Source organism: Ranitomeya variabilis, chromosome 3, assembly GCF_051348905.1.
Source record: "Ranitomeya variabilis isolate aRanVar5 chromosome 3, aRanVar5.hap1, whole genome shotgun sequence".
Taxonomy (NCBI): domain Eukaryota; kingdom Metazoa; phylum Chordata; class Amphibia; order Anura; family Dendrobatidae; genus Ranitomeya; species Ranitomeya variabilis.
In genome coordinates this window covers 457,465,585-457,488,578 of record NC_135234.1, presented here as the reverse complement: position 1 = coordinate 457,488,578, position 22,994 = coordinate 457,465,585, and positions in this window count along the sequence as shown.

Genomic DNA, 22,994 nt, shown 5'->3' with positions numbered 1-22,994 from the left:
TGTAGAAGTAGGAGAATTAAGTGATTTTTCGCAAAACCTGAAAACGTCAAAAAATCTAATACCCGGCCAAGCCAAAAATGGCTGATTTTCAGCCAAAATTTTTTTTTCCACAAATCAAACACGCACTATACCCCCTCTTTGGGAACTCTTTTGGGATGCTTTCCAACATAGTTTTAACCCTCTAGATGTAGAAGTAGGAGAATTAAGTGATTTTTCGCAAAACCTGAAAACGTCAAAAAATCTAATACCCGGCCAAGCCAAAAATGGCTGATTTTCAGCCCAAATTTTTTTTTCCACAAATCAAACACGCACTATACCCCCTCTTTGGGAACTCTTTTGGGATTCTTTACAACATAGTTTTAACCCTCTAGATGTAGAAGTAGGAGAATTAAGTGATTTTTCGCAAAACCTGAAAACGTCAAAAAATCTAATACCCGGCCAAGCCAAAAAAGGCTGATTTTCAGCCACATTTTTTTTTCCATAAATCAAACATGCACTATACCCCCTCTTTGGGAACTGTTTTGGGATGCTTTACAACATAGTTTTAACCCTGTAGATGTAGAAGTAGGAGAATTAAGTGATTTTTCGCAAAACCTGAAAACGTCAAAAAATCTAATACCCGGCCAAGCCAAAAATGGCGGATTTTCAGCCAAAAATTTTTTTTCCACAAATCAAACACGCACTATACCCCCTCTTTGGGAACTCTTTTGGGATGTTTTACAACATAGTTTTAACCCTGTAGATGTAGAAGTAGGAGAATTAAGTGATTTTTTGCAAAACCTGAAAACGTCAAAAAATCTAATAACCGGCCAAGCCAAAAATGGCTGATTTTCAGCCAAAATTTTTTTTCCACAAATCAAACACACACTATACACCCTCTTTGGGAACTCTTTTGGGATGCTTTACAACATAGTTTTAACCCTGTAGATGTAGAAGTAGGAGAATTAAGTGATTTTTCGCAAAACCTGAAAACGTCAAAAAATCTAATACCCGGCCAAGCCAAAAATGGCTGATTTTCAGCCAAAATTTGTTTTTCCACAAATCAAACACGCACTATACCCCCTTTGGGAACTCTTTTGGGATTCTTTACAACATAGTTTTAACCCTCTAGATGTAGAAGTAGGAGAATTAAGTGATTTTTCGCAAAACCTGAAAACGTCAAAAAATCTAATACCCGGCCAAGCCAAAAATGGCTGATTTTCAGCCAAAATTTTTTTTTCCACAAATCAAACACGCACTATACCCCCTCTTTGGGAACTCTTTTGGGATGCTTTCCAACATAGTTTTAACCCTCTAGATGTAGAAGTAGGAGAATTAAGTGATTTTTCGCAAAACCTGAAAACGTCAAAAAATCTAATACCCGGCCAAGCCAAAAATGGCTGATTTTCAGCCCAAATTTTTTTTTCCACAAATCAAACACGCACTATACCCCCTCTTTGGGAACTCTTTTGGGATTCTTTACAACATAGTTTTAACCCTCTAGATGTAGAAGTAGGAGAATTAAGTGATTTTTCGCAAAACCTGAAAACGTCAAAAAATCTAATACCCGGCCAAGCCAAAAAAGGCTGATTTTCAGCCACATTTTTTTTTCCATAAATCAAACATGCACTATACCCCCTCTTTGGGAACTGTTTTGGGATGCTTTACAACATAGTTTTAACCCTGTAGATGTAGAAGTAGGAGAATTAAGTGATTTTTCGCAAAACCTGAAAACGTCAAAAAATCTAATACCCGGCCAAGCCAAAAATGGCGGATTTTCAGCCAAAAATTTTTTTTCCACAAATCAAACACGCACTATACCCCCTCTTTGGGAACTCTTTTGGGATGTTTTACAACATAGTTTTAACCCTGTAGATGTAGAAGTAGGAGAATTAAGTGATTTTTTGCAAAACCTGAAAACGTCAAAAAATCTAATAACCGGCCAAGCCAAAAATGGCTGATTTTCAGCCAAAATTTTTTTTCCACAAATCAAACACACACTATACACCCTCTTTGGGAACTCTTTTGGGATGCTTTACAACATAGTTTTAACCCTGTAGATGTAGAAGTAGGAGAATTAAGTGATTTTTCGCAAAACCTGAAAACGTCAAAAAATCTAATACCCGGCCAAGCCAAAAATGGCTGATTTTCAGCCAAAATTTGTTTTTCCACAAATCAAACACGCACTATACCCCCTTTGGGAACTCTTTTGGGATTCTTTACAACATAGTTTTAACCCTCTAGATGTAGAAGTAGGAGAATTAAGTGATTTTTCGCAAAACCTGAAAACGTCAAAAAATCTAATACCCGGCCAAGCCAAAAAAGGCTGATTTTCAGCCAAATTTTTTTTTCCACAAATCAAACACGCACTATACCCCCTCTTTGGGAACTCTTTTGGGATGCTTTACAACATAGTTTTAACCCTGTAGATGTAGAAGTAGGAGAATTAAGTGATTTTTCGCAAAACCTGAAAACGTCAAAAAATCTAATACCCGGCCAAGCCAAAAATGGCTGATTTTCAGCCCAAATTTTTTTTTCCACAAATCAAACACGCACTATACCCCCTCTTTGGGAACTCTTTTGGGATTCTTTACAACATAGTTTTAACCCTCTAGATGTAGAAGTAGGAGAATTAAGTGATTTTTCGCAAAACCTGAAAACGTCAAAAAATCTAATACCCGGCCAAGCCAAAAAAGGCTGATTTTCAGCCAAATTTTTTTTTCCATAAATCAAACATGCACTATACCCCCTCTTTGGGAACTGTTTTGGGATGCTTTACAACATAGTTTTAACCCTGTAGATGTAGAAGTAGGAGAATTAAGTGATTTTTCGCAAAACCTGAAAACGTCAAAAAATCTAATAACCGGCCAAGCCAAAAATGGCTAATTTTCAGCCAAAATTTTTTTCCACAAATCAAACACGCACTATACCCCCTCTTTGGGAACTCTTTTGGGATGCTGTACAACATAGTTTTAACCCTGTAGATGTAGAAGTAGGAGAATTAAGTGATTTTTCGCAAAACCTGAAAACGTCAAAAAATCTAATACCCGGCCAAGCCAAAAATGGCTGATTTTCAGCCAAAATTTGTTTTTCCACAAATCAAACACGCACTATACCCCCTCTTTGGGAACTCTTTTGGGATTCTTTACAACATAGTTTTAACCCTCTAGATGTAGAAGTAGGAGAATTAAGTGATTTTTCGCAAAACCTGAAAACGTCAAAAAATCTAATACCCGGCCAAGCCAAAAAAGGCTGATTTTCAGCCACATTTTTTTTTCCATAAATCAAACATGCACTATACCCCCTCTTTGGGAACTGTTTTGGGATGCTTTACAACATAGTTTTAACCCTGTAGATGTAGAAGTAGGAGAATTAAGTGATTTTTCGCAAAACCTGAAAACGTCAAAAAATCTAATACCCGGCCAAGCCAAAAATGGCGGATTTTCAGCCAAAAATTTTTTTTCCACAAATCAAACACGCACTATACCCCCTCTTTGGGAACTCTTTTGGGATGTTTTACAACATAGTTTTAACCCTGTAGATGTAGAAGTAGGAGAATTAAGTGATTTTTTGCAAAACCTGAAAACGTCAAAAAATCTAATAACCGGCCAAGCCAAAAATGGCTGATTTTCAGCCAAAATTTTTTTTCCACAAATCAAACACACACTATACACCCTCTTTGGGAACTCTTTTGGGATGCTTTACAACATAGTTTTAACCCTGTAGATGTAGAAGTAGGAGAATTAAGTGATTTTTCGCAAAACCTGAAAACGTCAAAAAATCTAATACCCGGCCAAGCCAAAAATGGCTGATTTTCAGCCAAAATTTGTTTTTCCACAAATCAAACACGCACTATACCCCCTTTGGGAACTCTTTTGGGATTCTTTACAACATAGTTTTAACCCTCTAGATGTAGAAGTAGGAGAATTAAGTGATTTTTCGCAAAACCTGAAAACGTCAAAAAATCTAATACCCGGCCAAGCCAAAAAAGGCTGATTTTCAGCCAAATTTTTTTTTCCACAAATCAAACACGCACTATACCCCCTCTTTGGGAACTCTTTTGGGATGCTTTACAACATAGTTTTAACCCTGTAGATGTAGAAGTAGGAGAATTAAGTGATTTTTCGCAAAACCTGAAAACGTCAAAAAATCTAATACCCGGCCAAGCCAAAAATGGCTGATTTTCAGCCCAAATTTTTTTTTCCACAAATCAAACACGCACTATACCCCCTCTTTGGGAACTCTTTTGGGATTCTTTACAACATAGTTTTAACCCTCTAGATGTAGAAGTAGGAGAATTAAGTGATTTTTCGCAAAACCTGAAAACGTCAAAAAATCTAATACCCGGCCAAGCCAAAAAAGGCTGATTTTCAGCCAAATTTTTTTTTCCATAAATCAAACATGCACTATACCCCCTCTTTGGGAACTGTTTTGGGATGCTTTACAACATAGTTTTAACCCTGTAGATGTAGAAGTAGGAGAATTAAGTGATTTTTCGCAAAACCTGAAAACGTCAAAAAATCTAATAACCGGCCAAGCCAAAAATGGCTAATTTTCAGCCAAAATTTTTTTTCCACAAATCAAACACGCACTATACCCCCTCTTTGGGAACTCTTTTGGGATGCTTTACAACATAGTTTTAACCCTGTAGATGTAGAAGTAGGAGAATTAAGTGATTTTTCGCAAAACCTGAAAACGTCAAAAAATCTAATACCCGGCCAAGCCAAAAATGGCTGATTTTCAGCCAAAATTTGTTTTTCCACAAATCAAACACGCACTATACCCCCTTTGGGAACTCTTTTGGGATTCTTTACAACATAGTTTTAACCCTCTAGATGTAGAAGTAGGAGAATTAAGTGATTTTTCGCAAAACCTGAAAACGTCAAAAAATCTAATACCCGGCCAAGCCAAAAATGGCTGATTTTCAGCCAAATTTTTTTTTTTCCACAAATCAAACACGCACTATACCCCCTCTTTGGGAACTCTTTTGGGATGCTTTCCAACATAGTTTTAACCCTCTAGATGTAGAAGTAGGAGAATTAAGTGATTTTTCGCAAAACCTGAAAACGTCAAAAAATCTAATACCCGGCCAAGCCAAAAATGGCTGATTTTCAGCCAAATTTTTTTTTCCCATAAATCAAACATGCACTATACCCCCTCTTTGGGAACTCTTTTGGGATGCTTTACAACATAGTTTTAACTCTGTAGATGTAGAAGTAGGAGAATTAAGTGATTTTTCGCAAAACCTGAAAACGTCAAAAAATCTAATAACGGGCCAAGCCAAAAATGGCTGATTTTCAGCCAAAATTTTTTTTTCCACAAATCAAACACGCACTATACCCCCTCTTTGGGAACTCTTGGATGTTTTACAACATAGTTTTAACCCTGTAGATGTAGAAGTAGGAGAATTAAGTAATTTTTTGCAAAACCTGAAAACGTCAAAAAATCTAATACCCGGCCAAGCCAAAAATAGCTGATTTTCAGCCAAAATTTTTTTTACACAAATCAAACACGCACTATACCTCCTCTTTGGAAACTCTTTTGGGATGCTTTCCAACATAGTTTTAACCCTCTAGATGTAGAAGTAGGAGAATTAAGTGATTTTTCGCAAAACCTGAAAACGTAAAAAATCTAATACCCGGCCAAGCCAAAAATGGCTGATTTTCAGCCAAAAATTTTTTTCTATAAATCAAACACGCACTATACCCCCTCTTTGGGAACTTTTTTGGGATGCTTTCCAACATAGTTTTAACCCTCTAGATGTAGCAGTAGGAGAATTAAGTGATTTTTCGCAAAACCTGAAAACGTCAAAAAATCTAATAACCGGCCAAGCCAAAAATGGCTGATTTTCAGCCAAAATTTTTTTTTCCACAAATCAAACACGCACTATACTCCCTCTTTGGGAACTCTTTTGGGATGCTTTCCAACATTGTTTTAACCCTCTAGATGTAGAAGTAGGAGAATTAAGTGATTTTTCGCAAAACCTGAAAACGTCAAAAAATCTAATACGCGGCCAAGCCAAAAATGGCTGATTTTCAGCCAAAATTATTTTTTTCCACAAATCAAACACGCACTATACCCCCTCTTTGGGAACTCTTTTGGGATGCTTTACAACATAGTTTTAACCCTCTAGATGTAGAAGTAGGAGAATTAAGTGATTTTTTGCAAAACCTGAAAACGTCAAAAAATCTAATAACCGGCCAAGCCAAAAATGGCTGATTTTCAGCCAAAATTTTTTTTCCACAAATCAAACACGCACTATACCCCCTCTTTGGGAACTCTTTTGGGATGCTTTCCAACATAGTTTTAACCCTCTAGATGTAGAAGTAGGAGAATTAAGTGATTTTTCGCAAAACCTGAAAACGTCAAAAAATCTAATACCCGGCCAAGCCAAAAATGGCTGATTTTCAGCCAAATTTTTTTTTCCACAAATCAAACACACACTATACCCCCTCTTTGGGAACTCTGTTGGGATGCTTTCCAACATAGTTTTAACCCTCTAGATGTAGAAGTAGGAGAATTAAGTGATTTTTTGCAAAACCTGAAAACTTCAAAAAATCTAATACCCGGCCAAGCCAAAAATGGCGGATTTTCAGCCAAAATTTTTTTTTCCACAAATCAAACACGCACTATACCCCCTCTTTGGGAACTCTTTTGGGATGTTTTACAACATAGTTTTAACCCTGTAGATGTAGAAGTAGGAGAATTAAGTGATTTTTTGCAAAACCTGAAAACGTCAAAAAATCTAATAACCGGCCAAGCCAAAAATGGCTGATTTTCAGCCAAAATTTTTTTTCCACAAATCAAACACGCACTATACCCCCTCTTTGGGAACTCTTTTGGGATGCTTTACAACATAGTTTTAACCCTGTAGATGTAGAAGTAGGAGAATTAAGTGATTTTTCGCAAAACCTGAAAACGTCAAAAAATCTAATACCCGGCCAAGCCAAAAATGGCTGATTTTCAGCCAAAATTTGTTTTTCCACAAATCAAACACGCACTATACCCCCTTTGGGAACTCTTTTGGGATTCTTTACAACATAGTTTTAACCCTCTAGATGTAGAAGTAGGAGAATTAAGTGATTTTTCGCAAAACCTGAAAACGTCAAAAAATCTAATACCCGGCCAAGCCAAAAATGGCTGATTTTCAGCCAAAAATTTTTTTTCCACAAATCAAACACGCACTATACCCCCTCTTTGGGAACTCTTTTGGGATTCTTTACAACATTTTTTTAACCCTCTAGATGTAGAAGTAGGAGAATTAAGTGATTTTTCGCAAAACCTGAAAACGTCAAAAAATCTAATACCCGGCCATGCCAAAAATGGCCGATTTTCAGCCAAAAATTTTTTTTTCACAAATCAAATACGCACTATACCCCCTCTTTGGGAACTCTTTTGGGATGCTTTCCAACATAGTTTTAACCCTCTAGATGTAGAAGTAGGAGAATTAAGTGATTTTTCGCAAAACCTGAAAACGTCAAAAAATCTAATACCCGGCCAAGCCAAAAATGGCTGATTTTCAGCCAAATTTTTTTTCCCATAAATCAAACATGCACTATACCCCCTCTTTGGGAACTCTTTTGGGATGCTTTACAACATAGTTTTAACCCTGTAGATGTAGAAGTAGGAGAATTAAGTGATTTTTCGCAAAACCTGAAAACGTCAAAAAATCTAATACCCGGCCAAGCCAAAAATGGCTGATTTTCAGCCAAAATTTGTTTTTCCACAAATCAAACACGCACTATACCCCCTTTGGGAACTCTTTTGGGATTCTTTACAACATAGTTTTAACCCTCTAGATGTAGAAGTAGGAGAATTAAGTGATTTTTCGCAAAACCTGAAAACGTCAAAAAATCTAATACCCGGCCAACCCAAAAATGGCTGATTTTCAGCCAAAATTTTTTTTTCCACAAATCAAACACGCACTATACCCCCTCTTTGGGAACTCTTTTGGGATGCTTTCCAACATAGTTTTAACCCTCTAGATGTAGAAGTAGGAGAATTAAGTGATTTTTCGCAAAACCTGAAAACGTCAAAAAATCTAATACCCGGCCAAGCCAAAAATGGCTGATTTTCAGCCAAAAAATTTTTTTCCACAAATCAAACACGCACTATACCCCCTCTTTGGGAACTCTTTTGGGATTCTTTACAACATAGTTTTAACCCTCTAGATGTAGAAGTAGGAGAATTAAGTGATTTTTCGCAAAACCTGAAAACGTCAAAAAATCTAATACCCGGCCATGCCAAAAATGGCCGATTTTCAGCCAAAATTTTTTTTTTCACAAATCAAACACGCACTATACCCCCTCTTTGGGAACTCTTTTGGGATGCTTTCCAACATAGTTTTAACCCTCTAGATGTAGAAGTAGGAGAATTAAGTGATTTTTCGCAAAACCTGAAAACGTCAAAAAATCTAATACCCGGCCAAGCCAAAAATGGCTGATTTTCAGCCAAAATTTTTTTTTTCCACAAATCAAACACGCACTATACCCCCTCTTTGGGAACTCTTTTGGGATGCTTTACAACATAGTTTTAACCCTCTAGATGTAGAAGTAGGAGAATTAAGTGATTTTTCGCAAAACCTGAAAACGTCAAAAAATCTAATACCCGGCCAAGCCAAAAATGGCTGATTTTCAGCCAAAATTTGTTTTTCCACAAATCAAACACGCACTATACCCCCTTTGGGAACTCTTTTGGGATTCTTTACAACATAGTTTTAACCCTCTAGATGTAGAAGTAGGAGAATTAAGTGATTTTTCGCAAAACCTGAAAACGTCAAAAAATCTAATACCCGGCCAAGCCAAAAATGGCTGATTTTCAGCCAAATTTTTTTTTTTCCACAAATCAAACACGCACTATACCCCCTCTTTGGGAACTCTTTTGGGATGCTTTCCAACATAGTTTTAACCCTCTAGATGTAGAAGTAGGAGAATTAAGTGATTTTTCGCAAAACCTGAAAACGTCAAAAAATCTAATACCCGGCCAAGCCAAAAATGGCTGATTTTCAGCCAAATTTTTTTTTTCACAAATCAAACACGCACTATACCCCCTCTTTGGGAACTCTTTTGGGATGCTTTCCAACATAGTTTTAACCCTCTAGATGTAGAAGTAGGAGAATTAAGTGATTTTTCGCAAAACCTGAAAACGTCAAAAAATCTAATACCCGGCCAAGCCAAAAATGGCTGATTTTCAGCCAAAATTTTTTTTTTCCACAAATCAAACACGCACTATACCCCCTCTTTGGGAACTCTTTTGGGATGCTTTACAACATAGTTTTAACCCTCTAGATGTAGAAGTAGGAGAATTAAGTGATTTTTCGCAAAACCTGAAAACGTCAAAAAATCTAATACCCGGCCAAGCCAAAAATGGCTGATTTTCAGCCAAAATTTGTTTTTCCACAAATCAAACACGCACTATACCCCCTTTGGGAACTCTTTTGGGATTCTTTACAACATAGTTTTAACCCTCTAGATGTAGAAGTAGGAGAATTAAGTGATTTTTCGCAAAACCTGAAAACGTCAAAAAATCTAATACCCGGCCAAGCCAAAAATGGCTGATTTTCAGCTAAAAAATTTTTTTCCACAAATCAAACACGCACTATACCCCCTCTTTGGGAACTCTTTTGGGATGCTTTCCAACATAGTTTTAACCCTCTAGATGTAGAAGTAGGAGAATTAAGTGATTTTTCGCAAAACCTGAAAACGTCAAAAAATCTAATACCCGGCCAAGCCAAAAATGGCTGATTTTCAGCTAAAAAAATTTTTTCCACAAATCAAACACGCACTATACCCCCTCTTTGGGAACTCTTTTGGGATGCTTTCCAACATAGTTTTAACCCTCTAGATGTAGAAGTAGGAGAATTAAGTGATTTTTCGCAAAACCTGAAAACGTCAAAAAATCTAATACCCGGCCAAGCCAAAAATGGCTGATTTTCAGCCAAATTTTTTTTTCCCATAAATCAAACATGCACTATACCCCCTCTTTGGGAACTCTTTTGGGATGCTTTACAACATAGTTTTAACCCTGTAGATGTAGAAGTAGGAGAATTAAGTGATTTTTCGCAAAACCTGAAAACGTCAAAAAATCTAATACCCGGCCAAGCCAAAAATGGCTGATTTTCAGCCAAATTTTTTTTTTTCCACAAATCAAACACGCACTATACCCCCTCTTTGGGAACTCTTTTGGGATGCTTTACAACATAGTTTTAACCCTCTAGATGTAGAAGTAGGAGAATTAAGTGATTTTTCGCAAAACCTGAAAACGTCAAAAAATCTAATACCCGGCCAAGCCAAAAATGGCTGATTTTCAGCTAAAATTTTTTTTTCCACAAATCAAACACGCACTATACCCCCTCTTTGGGAACTCTTTTGGGATGCTTTCCAACATAGTTTTAACCCTCTAGATGTAGAAGTAGGAGAATTAAGTGATTTTTCGCAAAACCTGAAAACGTCAAAAAATCTAATACCCGGCCAAGCCAAAAATGGCTGATTTTCAGCCAAATTTTTTTTTCCCATAAATCAAACATGCACTATACCCCCTCTTTGGGAACTCTTTTGGGATGCTTTACAACATAGTTTTAACCCTGTAGATGTAGAAGTAGGAGAATTAAGTGATTTTTCGCAAAACCTGAAAACGTCAAAAAATCTAATAACGGGCCAAGCCAAAAATGGCTGATTTTTAGCCAAAATTTTTTTTTCCACAAATCAAACACGCACTATACCCCCTCTTTGGGAACTCTTGGATGTTTTACAACATAGTTTTAACCCTGTAGATGTAGAAGTAGGAGAATTAAGTGATTTTTTGCAAAACCTGAAAACGTCAAAAAATCTAATAACGGGCCAAGCCAAAAATGGCGGATTTTCAGCCAAAATTTTTTTTTCCACAAATCAAACACGCACTATACCCCCTCTTTGGGAACTCTTGGATGTTTTACAACATAGTTTTAACCCTGTAGATGTAGAAGTAGGAGAATTAAGTGATTTTTTGCAAAACCTGAAAACGTCAAAAAATCTAATACCCGGCCAAGCCAAAAATAGCTGATTTTCAGCCAAAATTTTTTTTACACAAATCAAACACGCACTATACCTCCTCTTTGGAAACTCTTTTGGGATGCTTTCCAACATAGTTTTAACCCTCTAGATGTAGAAGTAGGAGAATTAAGTGATTTTTCGCAAAACCTGAAAACGTAAAAAATCTAATACCCGGCCAAGCCAAAAATGGCTGATTTTCAGCCAAAAATTTTTTTCTATAAATCAAACACGCACTATACCCCCTCTTTGGGAACTTTTTTGGGATGCTTTCCAACATAGTTTTAACCCTCTAGATGTAGCAGTAGGAGAATTAAGTGATTTTTCGCAAAACCTGAAAACGTCAAAAAATCTAATAACCGGCCAAGCCAAAAATGGCTGATTTTCAGCCAAAATTTTTTTTTCCACAAATCAAACACGCACTATACTCCCTCTTTGGGAACTCTTTTGGGATGCTTTCCAACATTGTTTTAACCCTCTAGATGTAGAAGTAGGAGAATTAAGTGATTTTTCGCAAAACCTGAAAACGTCAAAAAATCTAATACGCGGCCAAGCCAAAAATGGCTGATTTTCAGCCAAAATTATTTTTTTCCACAAATCAAACACGCACTATACCCCCTCTTTGGGAACTCTTTTGGGATGCTTTACAACATAGTTTTAACCCTCTAGATGTAGAAGTAGGAGAATTAAGTGATTTTTTGCAAAACCTGAAAACGTCAAAAAATCTAATAACCGGCCAAGCCAAAAATGGCTGATTTTCAGCCAAAATTTTTTTTCCACAAATCAAACACGCACTATACTCCCTCTTTGGGAACTCTTTTGGGATGCTTTCCAACATAGTTTTAACCCTCTAGATGTAGAAGTAGGAGAATTAAGTGATTTTTCGCAAAACCTGAAAACGTCAAAAAATCTAATACCCGGCCAAGCCAAAAATGGCTGATTTTCAGCCAAATTTTTTTTTCCACAAATCAAACACACACTATACCCCCTCTTTGGGAACTCTGCTGGGATGCTTTCCAACATAGTTTTAACCCTCTAGATGTAGAAGTAGGAGAATTAAGTGATTTTTTGCAAAACCTGAAAACTTCAAAAAATCTAATACCCGGCCAAGCCAAAAATGGCGGATTTTCAGCCAAAATTTTTTTTTCCACAAATCAAACACGCACTATACCCCCTCTTTGGGAACTCTTTTGGGATGTTTTACAACATAGTTTTAACCCTGTAGATGTAGAAGTAGGAGAATTAAGTGATTTTTTGCAAAACCTGAAAACGTCAAAAAATCTAATAACCGGCCAAGCCAAAAATGGCTGATTTTCAGCCAAAATTTTTTTTCCACAAATCAAACACGCACTATACCCCCTCTTTGGGAACTCTTTTGGGATGCTTTACAACATAGTTTTAACCCTGTAGATGTAGAAGTAGGAGAATTAAGTGATTTTTCGCAAAACCTGAAAACGTCAAAAAATCTAATACCCGGCCAAGCCAAAAATGGCTGATTTTCAGCCAAAATTTGTTTTTCCACAAATCAAACACGCACTATACCCCCTTTGGGAACTCTTTTGGGATTCTTTACAACATAGTTTTAACCCTCTAGATGTAGAAGTAGGAGAATTAAGTGATTTTTCGCAAAACCTGAAAACGTCAAAAAATCTAATACCCGGCCAAGCCAAAAATGGCTGATTTTCAGCCAAAAAATTTTTTTCCACAAATCAAACACGCACTATACCCCCTCTTTGGGAACTCTTTTGGGATTCTTTACAACATTTTTTTAACCCTCTAGATGTAGAAGTAGGAGAATTAAGTGATTTTTCGCAAAACCTGAAAACGTCAAAAAATCTAATACCCGGCCATGCCAAAAATGGCCGATTTTCAGCCAAAATTTTTTTTTTCACAAATCAAATACGCACTATACCCCCTCTTTGGGAACTCTTTTGGGATGCTTTCCAACATAGTTTTAACCCTCTAGATGTAGAAGTAGGAGAATTAAGTGATTTTTCGCAAAACCTGAAAACGTCAAAAAATCTAATACCCGGCCAAGCCAAAAATGGCTGATTTTCAGCCAAATTTTTTTTCCCATAAATCAAACATGCACTATACCCCCTCTTTGGGAACTCTTTTGGGATGCTTTACAACATAGTTTTAACCCTGTAGATGTAGAAGTAGGAGAATTAAGTGATTTTTCGCAAAACCTGAAAACGTCAAAAAATCTAATACCCGGCCAAGCCAAAAATGGCTGATTTTCAGCCAAAATTTGTTTTTCCACAAATCAAACACGCACTATACCCCCTTTGGGAACTCTTTTGGGATTCTTTACAACATAGTTTTAACCCTCTAGATGTAGAAGTAGGAGAATTAAGTGATTTTTCGCAAAACCTGAAAACGTCAAAAAATCTAATACCCGGCTAACCCAAAAATGGCTGATTTTCAGCCAAAATTTTTTTTTCCACAAATCAAACACGCACTATACCCCCTCTTTGGGAACTCTTTTGGGATGCTTTCCAACATAGTTTTAACCCTCTAGATGTAGAAGTAGGAGAATTAAGTGATTTTTCGCAAAACCTGAAAACGTCAAAAAATCTAATACCCGGCCAAGCCAAAAATGGCTGATTTTCAGCCAAAAATTTTTTTTCCACAAATCAAACACGCACTATACCCCCTCTTTGGGAACTCTTTTGGGATTCTTTACAACATAGTTTTAACCCTCTAGATGTAGAAGTAGGAGAATTAAGTGATTTTTCGCAAAACCTGAAAACGTCAAAAAATCTAATACCCGGCCATGCCAAAAATGGCCGATTTTCAGCCAAAATTTTTTTTTTCACAAATCAAACACGCACTATACCCCCTCTTTGGGAACTCTTTTGGGATGCTTTCCAACATAGTTTTAACCCTCTAGATGTAGAAGTAGGAGAATTAAGTGATTTTTCGCAAAACCTGAAAACGTCAAAAAATCTAATACCCGGCCAAGCCAAAAATGGCTGATTTTCAGCCAAAATTTTTTTTTTCCACAAATCAAACACGCACTATACCCCCTCTTTGGGAACTCTTTTGGGATGCTTTACAACATAGTTTTAACCCTCTAGATGTAGAAGTAGGAGAATTAAGTGATTTTTCGCAAATCCTGAAAACGTCAAAAAATCTAATACCCGGCCAAGCCAAAAATGGCTGATTTTCAGCCAAATTTTTTTTTCCCATAAATCAAACATGCACTATACCCCCTCTTTGGGAACTCTTTTGGGATGCTTTACAACATAGTTTTAACCCTGTAGATGTAGAAGTAGGAGAATTAAGTGATTTTTCGCAAAACCTGAAAACGACAAAAAATCTAATAACCGGCCAAGCCAAAAATGGCTGCTTTTCAGCCAAAATTTTTTTTCCACAAATCAAACACGCACTATACCCCCTCTTTGGGAACTCTTTTGGGATGCTTTACAACATAGTTTTAACCCTGTAGATGTAGAAGTAGGAGAATTAAGTGATTTTTCGCAAAACCTGAAAACGTCAAAAAATCTAATACCCGGCCAAGCCAAAAATGGCTGATTTTCAGCCAAAATTTGTTTTTCCACAAATCAAACACGCACTATACCCCCTTTGGGAACTCTTTTGGGATTCTTTACAACATAGTTTTAACCCTCTAGATGTAGAAGTAGGAGAATTAAGTGATTTTTCGCAAAACCTGAAAACGTCAAAAAATCTAATACCCGGCCAAGCCAAAAATGGCTGATTTTCAGCCAAAATTTGTTTTTCCACAAATCAAACACGCACTATACCCCCTCTTTGGGAACTCTTTTGGGATGCTTTCCAACATAGTTTTAACCCTCTAGATGTAGAAGTAGGAGAATTAAGTGATTTTTCGCAAAACCTGAAAACGTCAAAAAATCTAATACCCGGCCAAGCCAAAAATGGCTGATTTTCAGCCAAAATTTGTTTTTCCACAAATCAAACACGCACTATACCCCCTTTGGGAACTCTTTTGGGATTCTTTACAACATAGTTTTAACCCTCTAGATGTAGAAGTAGGAGAATTAAGTGATTTTTCGCAAAACCTGAAAACGTCAAAAAATCTAATACCCGGCCAAGCCAAAAATGGCTGATTTTCAGCCAAAATTTGTTTTTCCACAAATCAAACACGCACTATACCCCCTTTGGGAACTCTTTTGGGATTCTTTACAACATAGTTTTAACCCTCTAGATGTAGAAGTAGGAGAATTAAGTGATTTTTCGCAAAACCTGAAAACGTCAAAAAATCTAATACCTGGCCAACCCAAAAATGGCTGATTTTCAGCCAAAATTTTTTTTTCCACAAATCAAACACGCACTATACCCCCTCTTTGGGAACTCTTTTGGGATGCTTTCCAACATAGTTTTAACCCTCTAGATGTAGAAGTAGGAGAATTAAGTGATTTTTCGCAAAACCTGAAAACGTCAAAAAATCTAATACCCGGCCAAGCCAAAAATGGCTGATTTTCAGCCAAAAATTTTTTTTCCACAAATCAAACACGCACTATACCCCCTCTTTGGGAACTCTTTTGGGATTCTTTACAACATAGTTTTAACCCTCTAGATGTAGAAGTAGGAGAATTAAGTGATTTTTCGCAAAACCTGAAAACGTCAAAAAATCTAATACCCGGCCATGCCAAAAATGGCCGATTTTCAGCCAAAATTTTTTTTTTCACAAATCAAACACGCACTATACCCCCTCTTTGGGAACTCTTTTGGGATGCTTTCCAACATAGTTTTAACCCTCTAGATGTAGAAGTAGGAGAATTAAGTGATTTTTCGCAAAACCTGAAAACGTCAAAAAATCTAATACCTGGCCAAGCCAAAAATGGCTGATTTTCAGCCAAAATTTTTTTTTTCCACAAATCAAACACGCACTATACCCCCTCTTTGGGAACTCTTTTGGGATGCTTTACAACATAGTTTTAACCCTCTAGATGTAGAAGTAGGAGAATTAAGTGATTTTTCGCAAATCCTGAAAACGTCAAAAAATCTAATACCCGGCCAAGCCAAAAATGGCTGATTTTCAGCCAAATTTTTTTTCCCATAAATCAAACATGCACTATACCCCCTCTTTGGGAACTCTTTTGGGATGCTTTACAACATAGTTTTAACCCTGTAGATGTAGAAGTAGGAGAATTAAGTGATTTTTCGCAAAACCTGAAAACGACAAAAAATCTAATAACCGGCAAAGGCAAAAATGGCTGATTTTCAGCCAAAATTTTTTTTTCCACAAATCAAACACGCACTATACCCCCTCTTTGGGAACTCTTTTGGGATGTTTTACAACATAGTTTTAACCCTGTAGATGTAGAAGTAGGAGAATTAAGTGATTTTTTGCAAAACCTGAAAACGTCAAAAAATCTAATAACCGGCCAAGCCAAAAATGGCTGATTTTCAGCCAAAAAATTTTTTCCACAAATCAAACACGCACTATACCCCCTCTTTGGGAACTCTTTTGGGATGCTTTACAACATAGTTTTAACCCTGTAGATGTAGAAGTAGGAGAATTAAGTGATTTTTCGCAAAACCTGAAAACGTCAAAAAATCTAATACCCGGCCAAGCCAAAAATGGCTGATTTTCAGCCAAAATTTGTTTTTCCACAAATCAAACACGCACTATACCCCCTTTGGGAACTCTTTTGGGATTCTTTACAACATAGTTTTAACCCTCTAGATGTAGAAGTAGGAGAATTAAGTGATTTTTCGCAAAACCTGAAAACGTCAAAAAATCTAATACCCGGCTAACCCAAAAATGGCTGATTTTCAGCCAAAATTTTTTTTTCCACAAATCAAACACGCACTATACCCCCTCTTTGGGAACTCTTTTGGGATGCTTTCCAACATAGTTTTAACCCTCTAGATGTAGAAGTAGGAGAATTAAGTGATTTTTCGCAAAACCTGAAAACGTCAAAAAATCTAATACCCGGCCAAGCCAAAAATGGCTGATTTTCAGCCAAAAATTTTTTTTCCACAAATCAAACACGCACTATACCCCCTCTTTGGGAACTCTTTTGGGATTCTTTACAACATAGTTTTAACCCTCTAGATGTAGAAGTAGGAGAATTAAGTGATTTTTCGCAAAACCTGAAAACGTCAAAAAATCTAATACCCGGCCATGCCAAAAATGGCCGATTTTCAGCCAAAATTTTTTTTTTCACAAATCAAACACGCACTATACCCCCTCTTTGGGAACTCTTTTTGGGATGCTTTCCAACATAGTTTTAACCCTCTAGATGTAGAAGTAGGAGAATTAAGTTATTTTTCGCAAAACCTGAAAACGTCAAAAAATCTAATACCCGGCCAAGCCAAAAATGGCTGATTTTCAGCCAAAATTTTTTTTTTCCACAAATCAAACACGCACTATACCCCCTCTTTGGGAACTCTTTTGGGATGCTTTACAACATAGTTTTAACCCTCTAGATGTAGAAGTAGGAGAATTAAGTGATTTTTCGCAAATCCTGAAAACGTCAAAAAATCTAATACCCGGCCAAGCCAAAAATGGCTGATTTTCAGCCAAATTTTTTTTTCCCATAAATCAAACATGCACTATACCCCCTCTTTGGGAACTCTTTTGGGATGCTTTACAACATAGTTTTAACCCTGTAGATGTAGAAGTAGGAGAATTAAGTGATTTTTCGCAAAACCTGAAAACGACAAAAAATCTAATAACCGGCCAAGCCAAAAATGGCTGCTTTTCAGCCAAAATTTTTTTTCCACAAATCAAACACGCACTATACCCCCTCTTTGGGAACTCTTTTGGGATGCTTTACAACATAGTTTTAACCCTGTAGATGTAGAAGTAGGAGAATTAAGTGATTTTTCGCAAAACCTGAAAACGTCAAAAAATCTAATACCCGGCCAAGCCAAAAATGGCTGATTTTCAGCCAAAATTTGTTTTTCCACAAATCAAACACGCACTATACCCCCTTTGGGAACTCTTTTGGGATTCTTTACAACATAGTTTTAACCCTCTAGATGTAGAAGTAGGAGAATTAAGTGATTTTTCGCAAAACCTGAAAACGTCAAAAAATCTAATACCCGGCCAAGCCAAAAATGGCTGATTTTCAGCCAAAATTTGTTTTTCCACAAATCAAACACGCACTATACCCCCTCTTTGGGAACTCTTTTGGGATGCTTTCCAACATAGTTTTAACCCTCTAGATGTAGAAGTAGGAGAATTAAGTGATTTTTCGCAAAACCTGAAAACGTCAAAAAATCTAATACCCGGCCAAGCCAAAAATGGCTGATTTTCAGCCAAAATTTGTTTTTCCACAAATCAAACACGCACTATACCCCCTTTGGGAACTCTTTTGGGATTCTTTACAACATAGTTTTAACCCTCTAGATGTAGAAGTAGGAGAATTAAGTGATTTTTCGCAAAACCTGAAAACGTCAAAAAATGTAATACCCGGCCAAGCCAAAAATGGCTGATTTTCAGCCAAAATTTGTTTTTCCACAAATCAAACACGCACTATACCCCCTCTTTGGGAACTCTTTTGGGATGCTTTCCAACATAGTTTTAACCCTCTAGATGTAGAAGTAGGAGAATTAAGTGATTTTTCGCAAAACCTGAAAACGTCAAAAAATCTAATACCCGGCCAAGCCAAAAATGGCTGATTTTCAGCCAAAATTTGTTTTTCCACAAATCAAACACGCACTATACCCCCTTTGGGAACTCTTTTGGGATTCTTTACAACATAGTTTTAACCCTCTAGATGTAGAAGTAGGAGAATTAAGTGATTTTTCGCAAAACCTGAAAACGTCAAAAAATCTAATACCCGGCCAAGCCAAAAATGGCTGATTTTCAGCCAAAATTTGTTTTTCCACAAATCAAACACGCACTATACCCCCTCTTTGGGAACTCTTTTGGGATGCTTTCCAACATAGTTTTAACCCTCTAGATGTAGAAGTAGGAGAATTAAGTGATTTTTCGCAAAACCTGAAAACGTCAAAAAATCTAATACCCGGCCAAGCCAAAAATGGCTGATTTTCAGCCAAAATTTGTTTTTCCACAAATCAAACACGCACTATACCCCCTTTGGGAACTCTTTTGGGATTCTTTACAACATAGTTTTAACCCTCTAGATGTAGAAGTAGGAGAATTAAGTGATTTTTCGCAAAACCTGAAAACGTCAAAAAATCTAATACCTGGCCAACCCAAAAATGGCTGATTTTCAGCCAAATTTTTTTTTTCCACAAATCAAACACGCACTATACCCCCTCTTTGGGAACTCTTTTGGGATGCTTTCCAACATAGTTTTAACCCTCTAGATGTAGAAGTAGGAGAATTAAGTGATTTTTCGCAAAACCTGAAAACGTCAAAAAATCTAATACCCGGCCAAGCCAAAAATGGCTGATTTTCAGCCAAAAATTTTTTTTCCACAAGTCAAACACGCACTATACCCCCTCTTTGGGAACTCTTTTGGGATTCTTTACAACATAGTTTTAACCCTCTAGATGTAGAAGTAGGAGAATTAAGTGATTTTTCGCAAAACCTGAAAACGTCAAAAAATCTAATACCCGGCCATGCCAAAAATGGCCGATTTTCAGCCAAAATTTTTTTTTTCACAAATCAAACACGCACTATACCCCCTCTTTGGGAACTCTTTTGGGATGCTTTCCAACATAGTTTTAACCCTCTAGATGTAGAAGTAGGAGAATTAAGTGATTTTTCGCAAAACCTGAAAACGTCAAAAAATCTAATACCTGGCCAAGCCAAAAATGGCTGATTTTCAGCCAAAATTTTTTTTTTCCACAAATCAAACACGCACTATACCCCCTCTTTGGGAACTCTTTTGGGATGCTTTACAACATAGTTTTAACCCTCTAGATGTAGAAGTAGGAGAATTAAGTGATTTTTCGCAAATCCTGAAAACGTCAAAAAATCTAATACCCGGCCAAGCCAAAAATGGCTGATTTTCAGCCAAATTTTTTTTCCCATAAATCAAACATGCACTATACCCCCTCTTTGGGAACTCTTTTGGGATGCTTTACAACATAGTTTTAACCCTGTAGATGTAGAAGTAGGAGAATTAAGTGATTTTTCGCAAAACCTGAAAACGACAAAAAATCTAATAACCGGCAAAGGCAAAAATGGCTGATTTTCAGCCAAAATTTTTTTTTCCACAAATCAAACACGCACTATACCCCCTCTTTGGGAACTCTTTTGGGATGTTTTACAACATAGTTTTAACCCTGTAGATGTAGAAGTAGGAGAATTAAGTGATTTTTTGCAAAACCTGAAAACGTCAAAAAATCTAATAACCGGCCAAGCCAAAAATGGCTGATTTTCAGCCAAAAATTTTTTTCCACAAATCAAACACGCACTATACCCCCTCTTTGGGAACTCTTTTGGGATGCTTTACAACATAGTTTTAACCCTGTAGATGTAGAAGTAGGAGAATTAAGTGATTTTTCGCAAAACCTGAAAACGTCAAAAAATCTAATACCCGGCCAAGCCAAAAATGGCTGATTTTCAGCCAAAATTTGTTTTTCCACAAATCAAACACGCACTATACCCCCTTTGGGAACTCTTTTGGGATTCTTTACAACATAGTTTTAACCCTCTAGATGTAGAAGTAGGAGAATTAAGTGATTTTTCGCAAAACCTGAAAACGTCAAAAAATCTAATACCCGGCTAACCCAAAAATGGCTGATTTTCAGCCAAAATTTTTTTTTCCACAAATCAAACACGCACTATACCCCCTCTTTGGGAACTCTTTTGGGATGCTTTCCAACATAGTTTTAACCCTCTAGATGTAGAAGTAGGAGAATTAAGTGATTTTTCGCAAAACCTGAAAACGTCAAAAAATCTAATACCCGGCCAAGCCAAAAATGGCTGATTTTCAGCCAAAAATTTTTTTTCCACAAATCAAACACGCACTATACCCCCTCTTTGGGAACTCTTTTGGGATTCTTTACAACATAGTTTTAACCCTCTAGATGTAGAAGTAGGAGAATTAAGTGATTTTTCGCAAAACCTGAAAACGTCAAAAAATCTAATACCCGGCCATGCCAAAAATGGCCGATTTTCAGCCAAAATTTTTTTTTTCACAAATCAAACACGCACTATACCCCCTCTTTGGGAACTCTTTTTGGGATGCTTTCCAACATAGTTTTAAGCCTCTAGATGTAGAAGTAGGAGAATTAAGTGATTTTTCGCAAAACCTGAAAACGTCAAAAAATCTAATACCCGGCCAAGCCAAAAATGGCTGATTTTCAGCCAAAATTTTTTTTTTCCACAAATCAAACACGCACTATACCCCCTCTTTGGGAACTCTTTTGGGATGCTTTACAACATAGTTTTAACCCTCTAGATGTAGAAGTAGGAGAATTAAGTGATTTTTCGCAAATCCTGAAAACGTCAAAAAATCTAATACCCGGCCAAGCCAAAAATGGCTGATTTTCAGCCAAATTTTTTTTTCCCATAAATCAAACATGCACTATACCCCCTCTTTGGGAACTCTTTTGGGATGCTTTACAACATAGTTTTAACCCTGTAGATGTAGAAGTAGGAGAATTAAGTGATTTTTCGCAAAACCTGAAAACGACAAAAAATCTAATAACCGGCCAAGCCAAAAATGGCTGCTTTTCAGCCAAAATTTTTTTTCCACAAATCAAACACGCACTATACCCCCTCTTTGGGAACTCTTTTGGGATGCTTTACAACATAGTTTTAACCCTGTAGATGTAGAAGTAGGAGAATTAAGTGATTTTTCGCAAAACCTGAAAACGTCAAAAAATCTAATACCCGGCCAAGCCAAAAATGGCTGATTTTCAGCCAAAATTTGTTTTTCCACAAATCAAACACGCACTATACCCCCTTTGGGAACTCTTTTGGGATTCTTTACAACATAGTTTTAACCCTCTAGATGTAGAAGTAGGAGAATTAAGTGATTTTTCGCAAAACCTGAAAACGTCAAAAAATCTAATACCCGGCCAAGCCAAAAATGGCTGATTTTCAGCCAAAATTTGTTTTTCCACAAATCAAACACGCACTATACCCCCTCTTTGGGAACTCTTTTGGGATGCTTTCCAACATAGTTTTAACCCTCTAGATGTAGAAGTAGGAGAATTAAGTGATTTTTCGCAAAACCTGAAAACGTCAAAAAATCTAATACCCGGCCAAGCCAAAAATGGCTGATTTTCAGCCAAAATTTGTTTTTCCACAAATCAAACACGCACTATACCCCCTTTGGGAACTCTTTTGGGATTCTTTACAACATAGTTTTAACCCTCTAGATGTAGAAGTAGGAGAATTAAGTGATTTTTCGCAAAACCTGAAAACGTCAAAAAATGTAATACCCGGCCAAGCCAAAAATGGCTGATTTTCAGCCAAAATTTGTTTTTCCACAAATCAAACACGCACTATACCCCCTCTTTGGGAACTCTTTTGGGATGCTTTCCAACATAGTTTTAACCCTCTAGATGTAGAAGTAGGAGAATTAAGTGATTTTTCGCAAAACCTGAAAACGTCAAAAAATCTAATACCCGGCCAAGCCAAAAATGGCTGATTTTCAGCCAAAATTTGTTTTTCCACAAATCAAACACGCACTATACCCCCTTTGGGAACTCTTTTGGGATTCTTTACAACATAGTTTTAACCCTCTAGATGTAGAAGTAGGAGAATTAAGTGATTTTTCGCAAAACCTGAAAACGTCAAAAAATCTAATACCCGGCCAAGCCAAAAATGGCTGATTTTCAGCCAAAATTTGTTTTTCCACAAATCAAACACGCACTATACCCCCTCTTTGGGAACTCTTTTGGGATGCTTTCCAACATAGTTTTAACCCTCTAGATGTAGAAGTAGGAGAATTAAGTGATTTTTCGCAAAACCTGAAAACGTCAAAAAATCTAATACCCGGCCAAGCCAAAAATGGCTGATTTTCAGCCAAAATTTGTTTTTCCACAAATCAAACACGCACTATACCCCCTTTGGGAACTCTTTTGGGATTCTTTACAACATAGTTTTAACCCTCTAGATGTAGA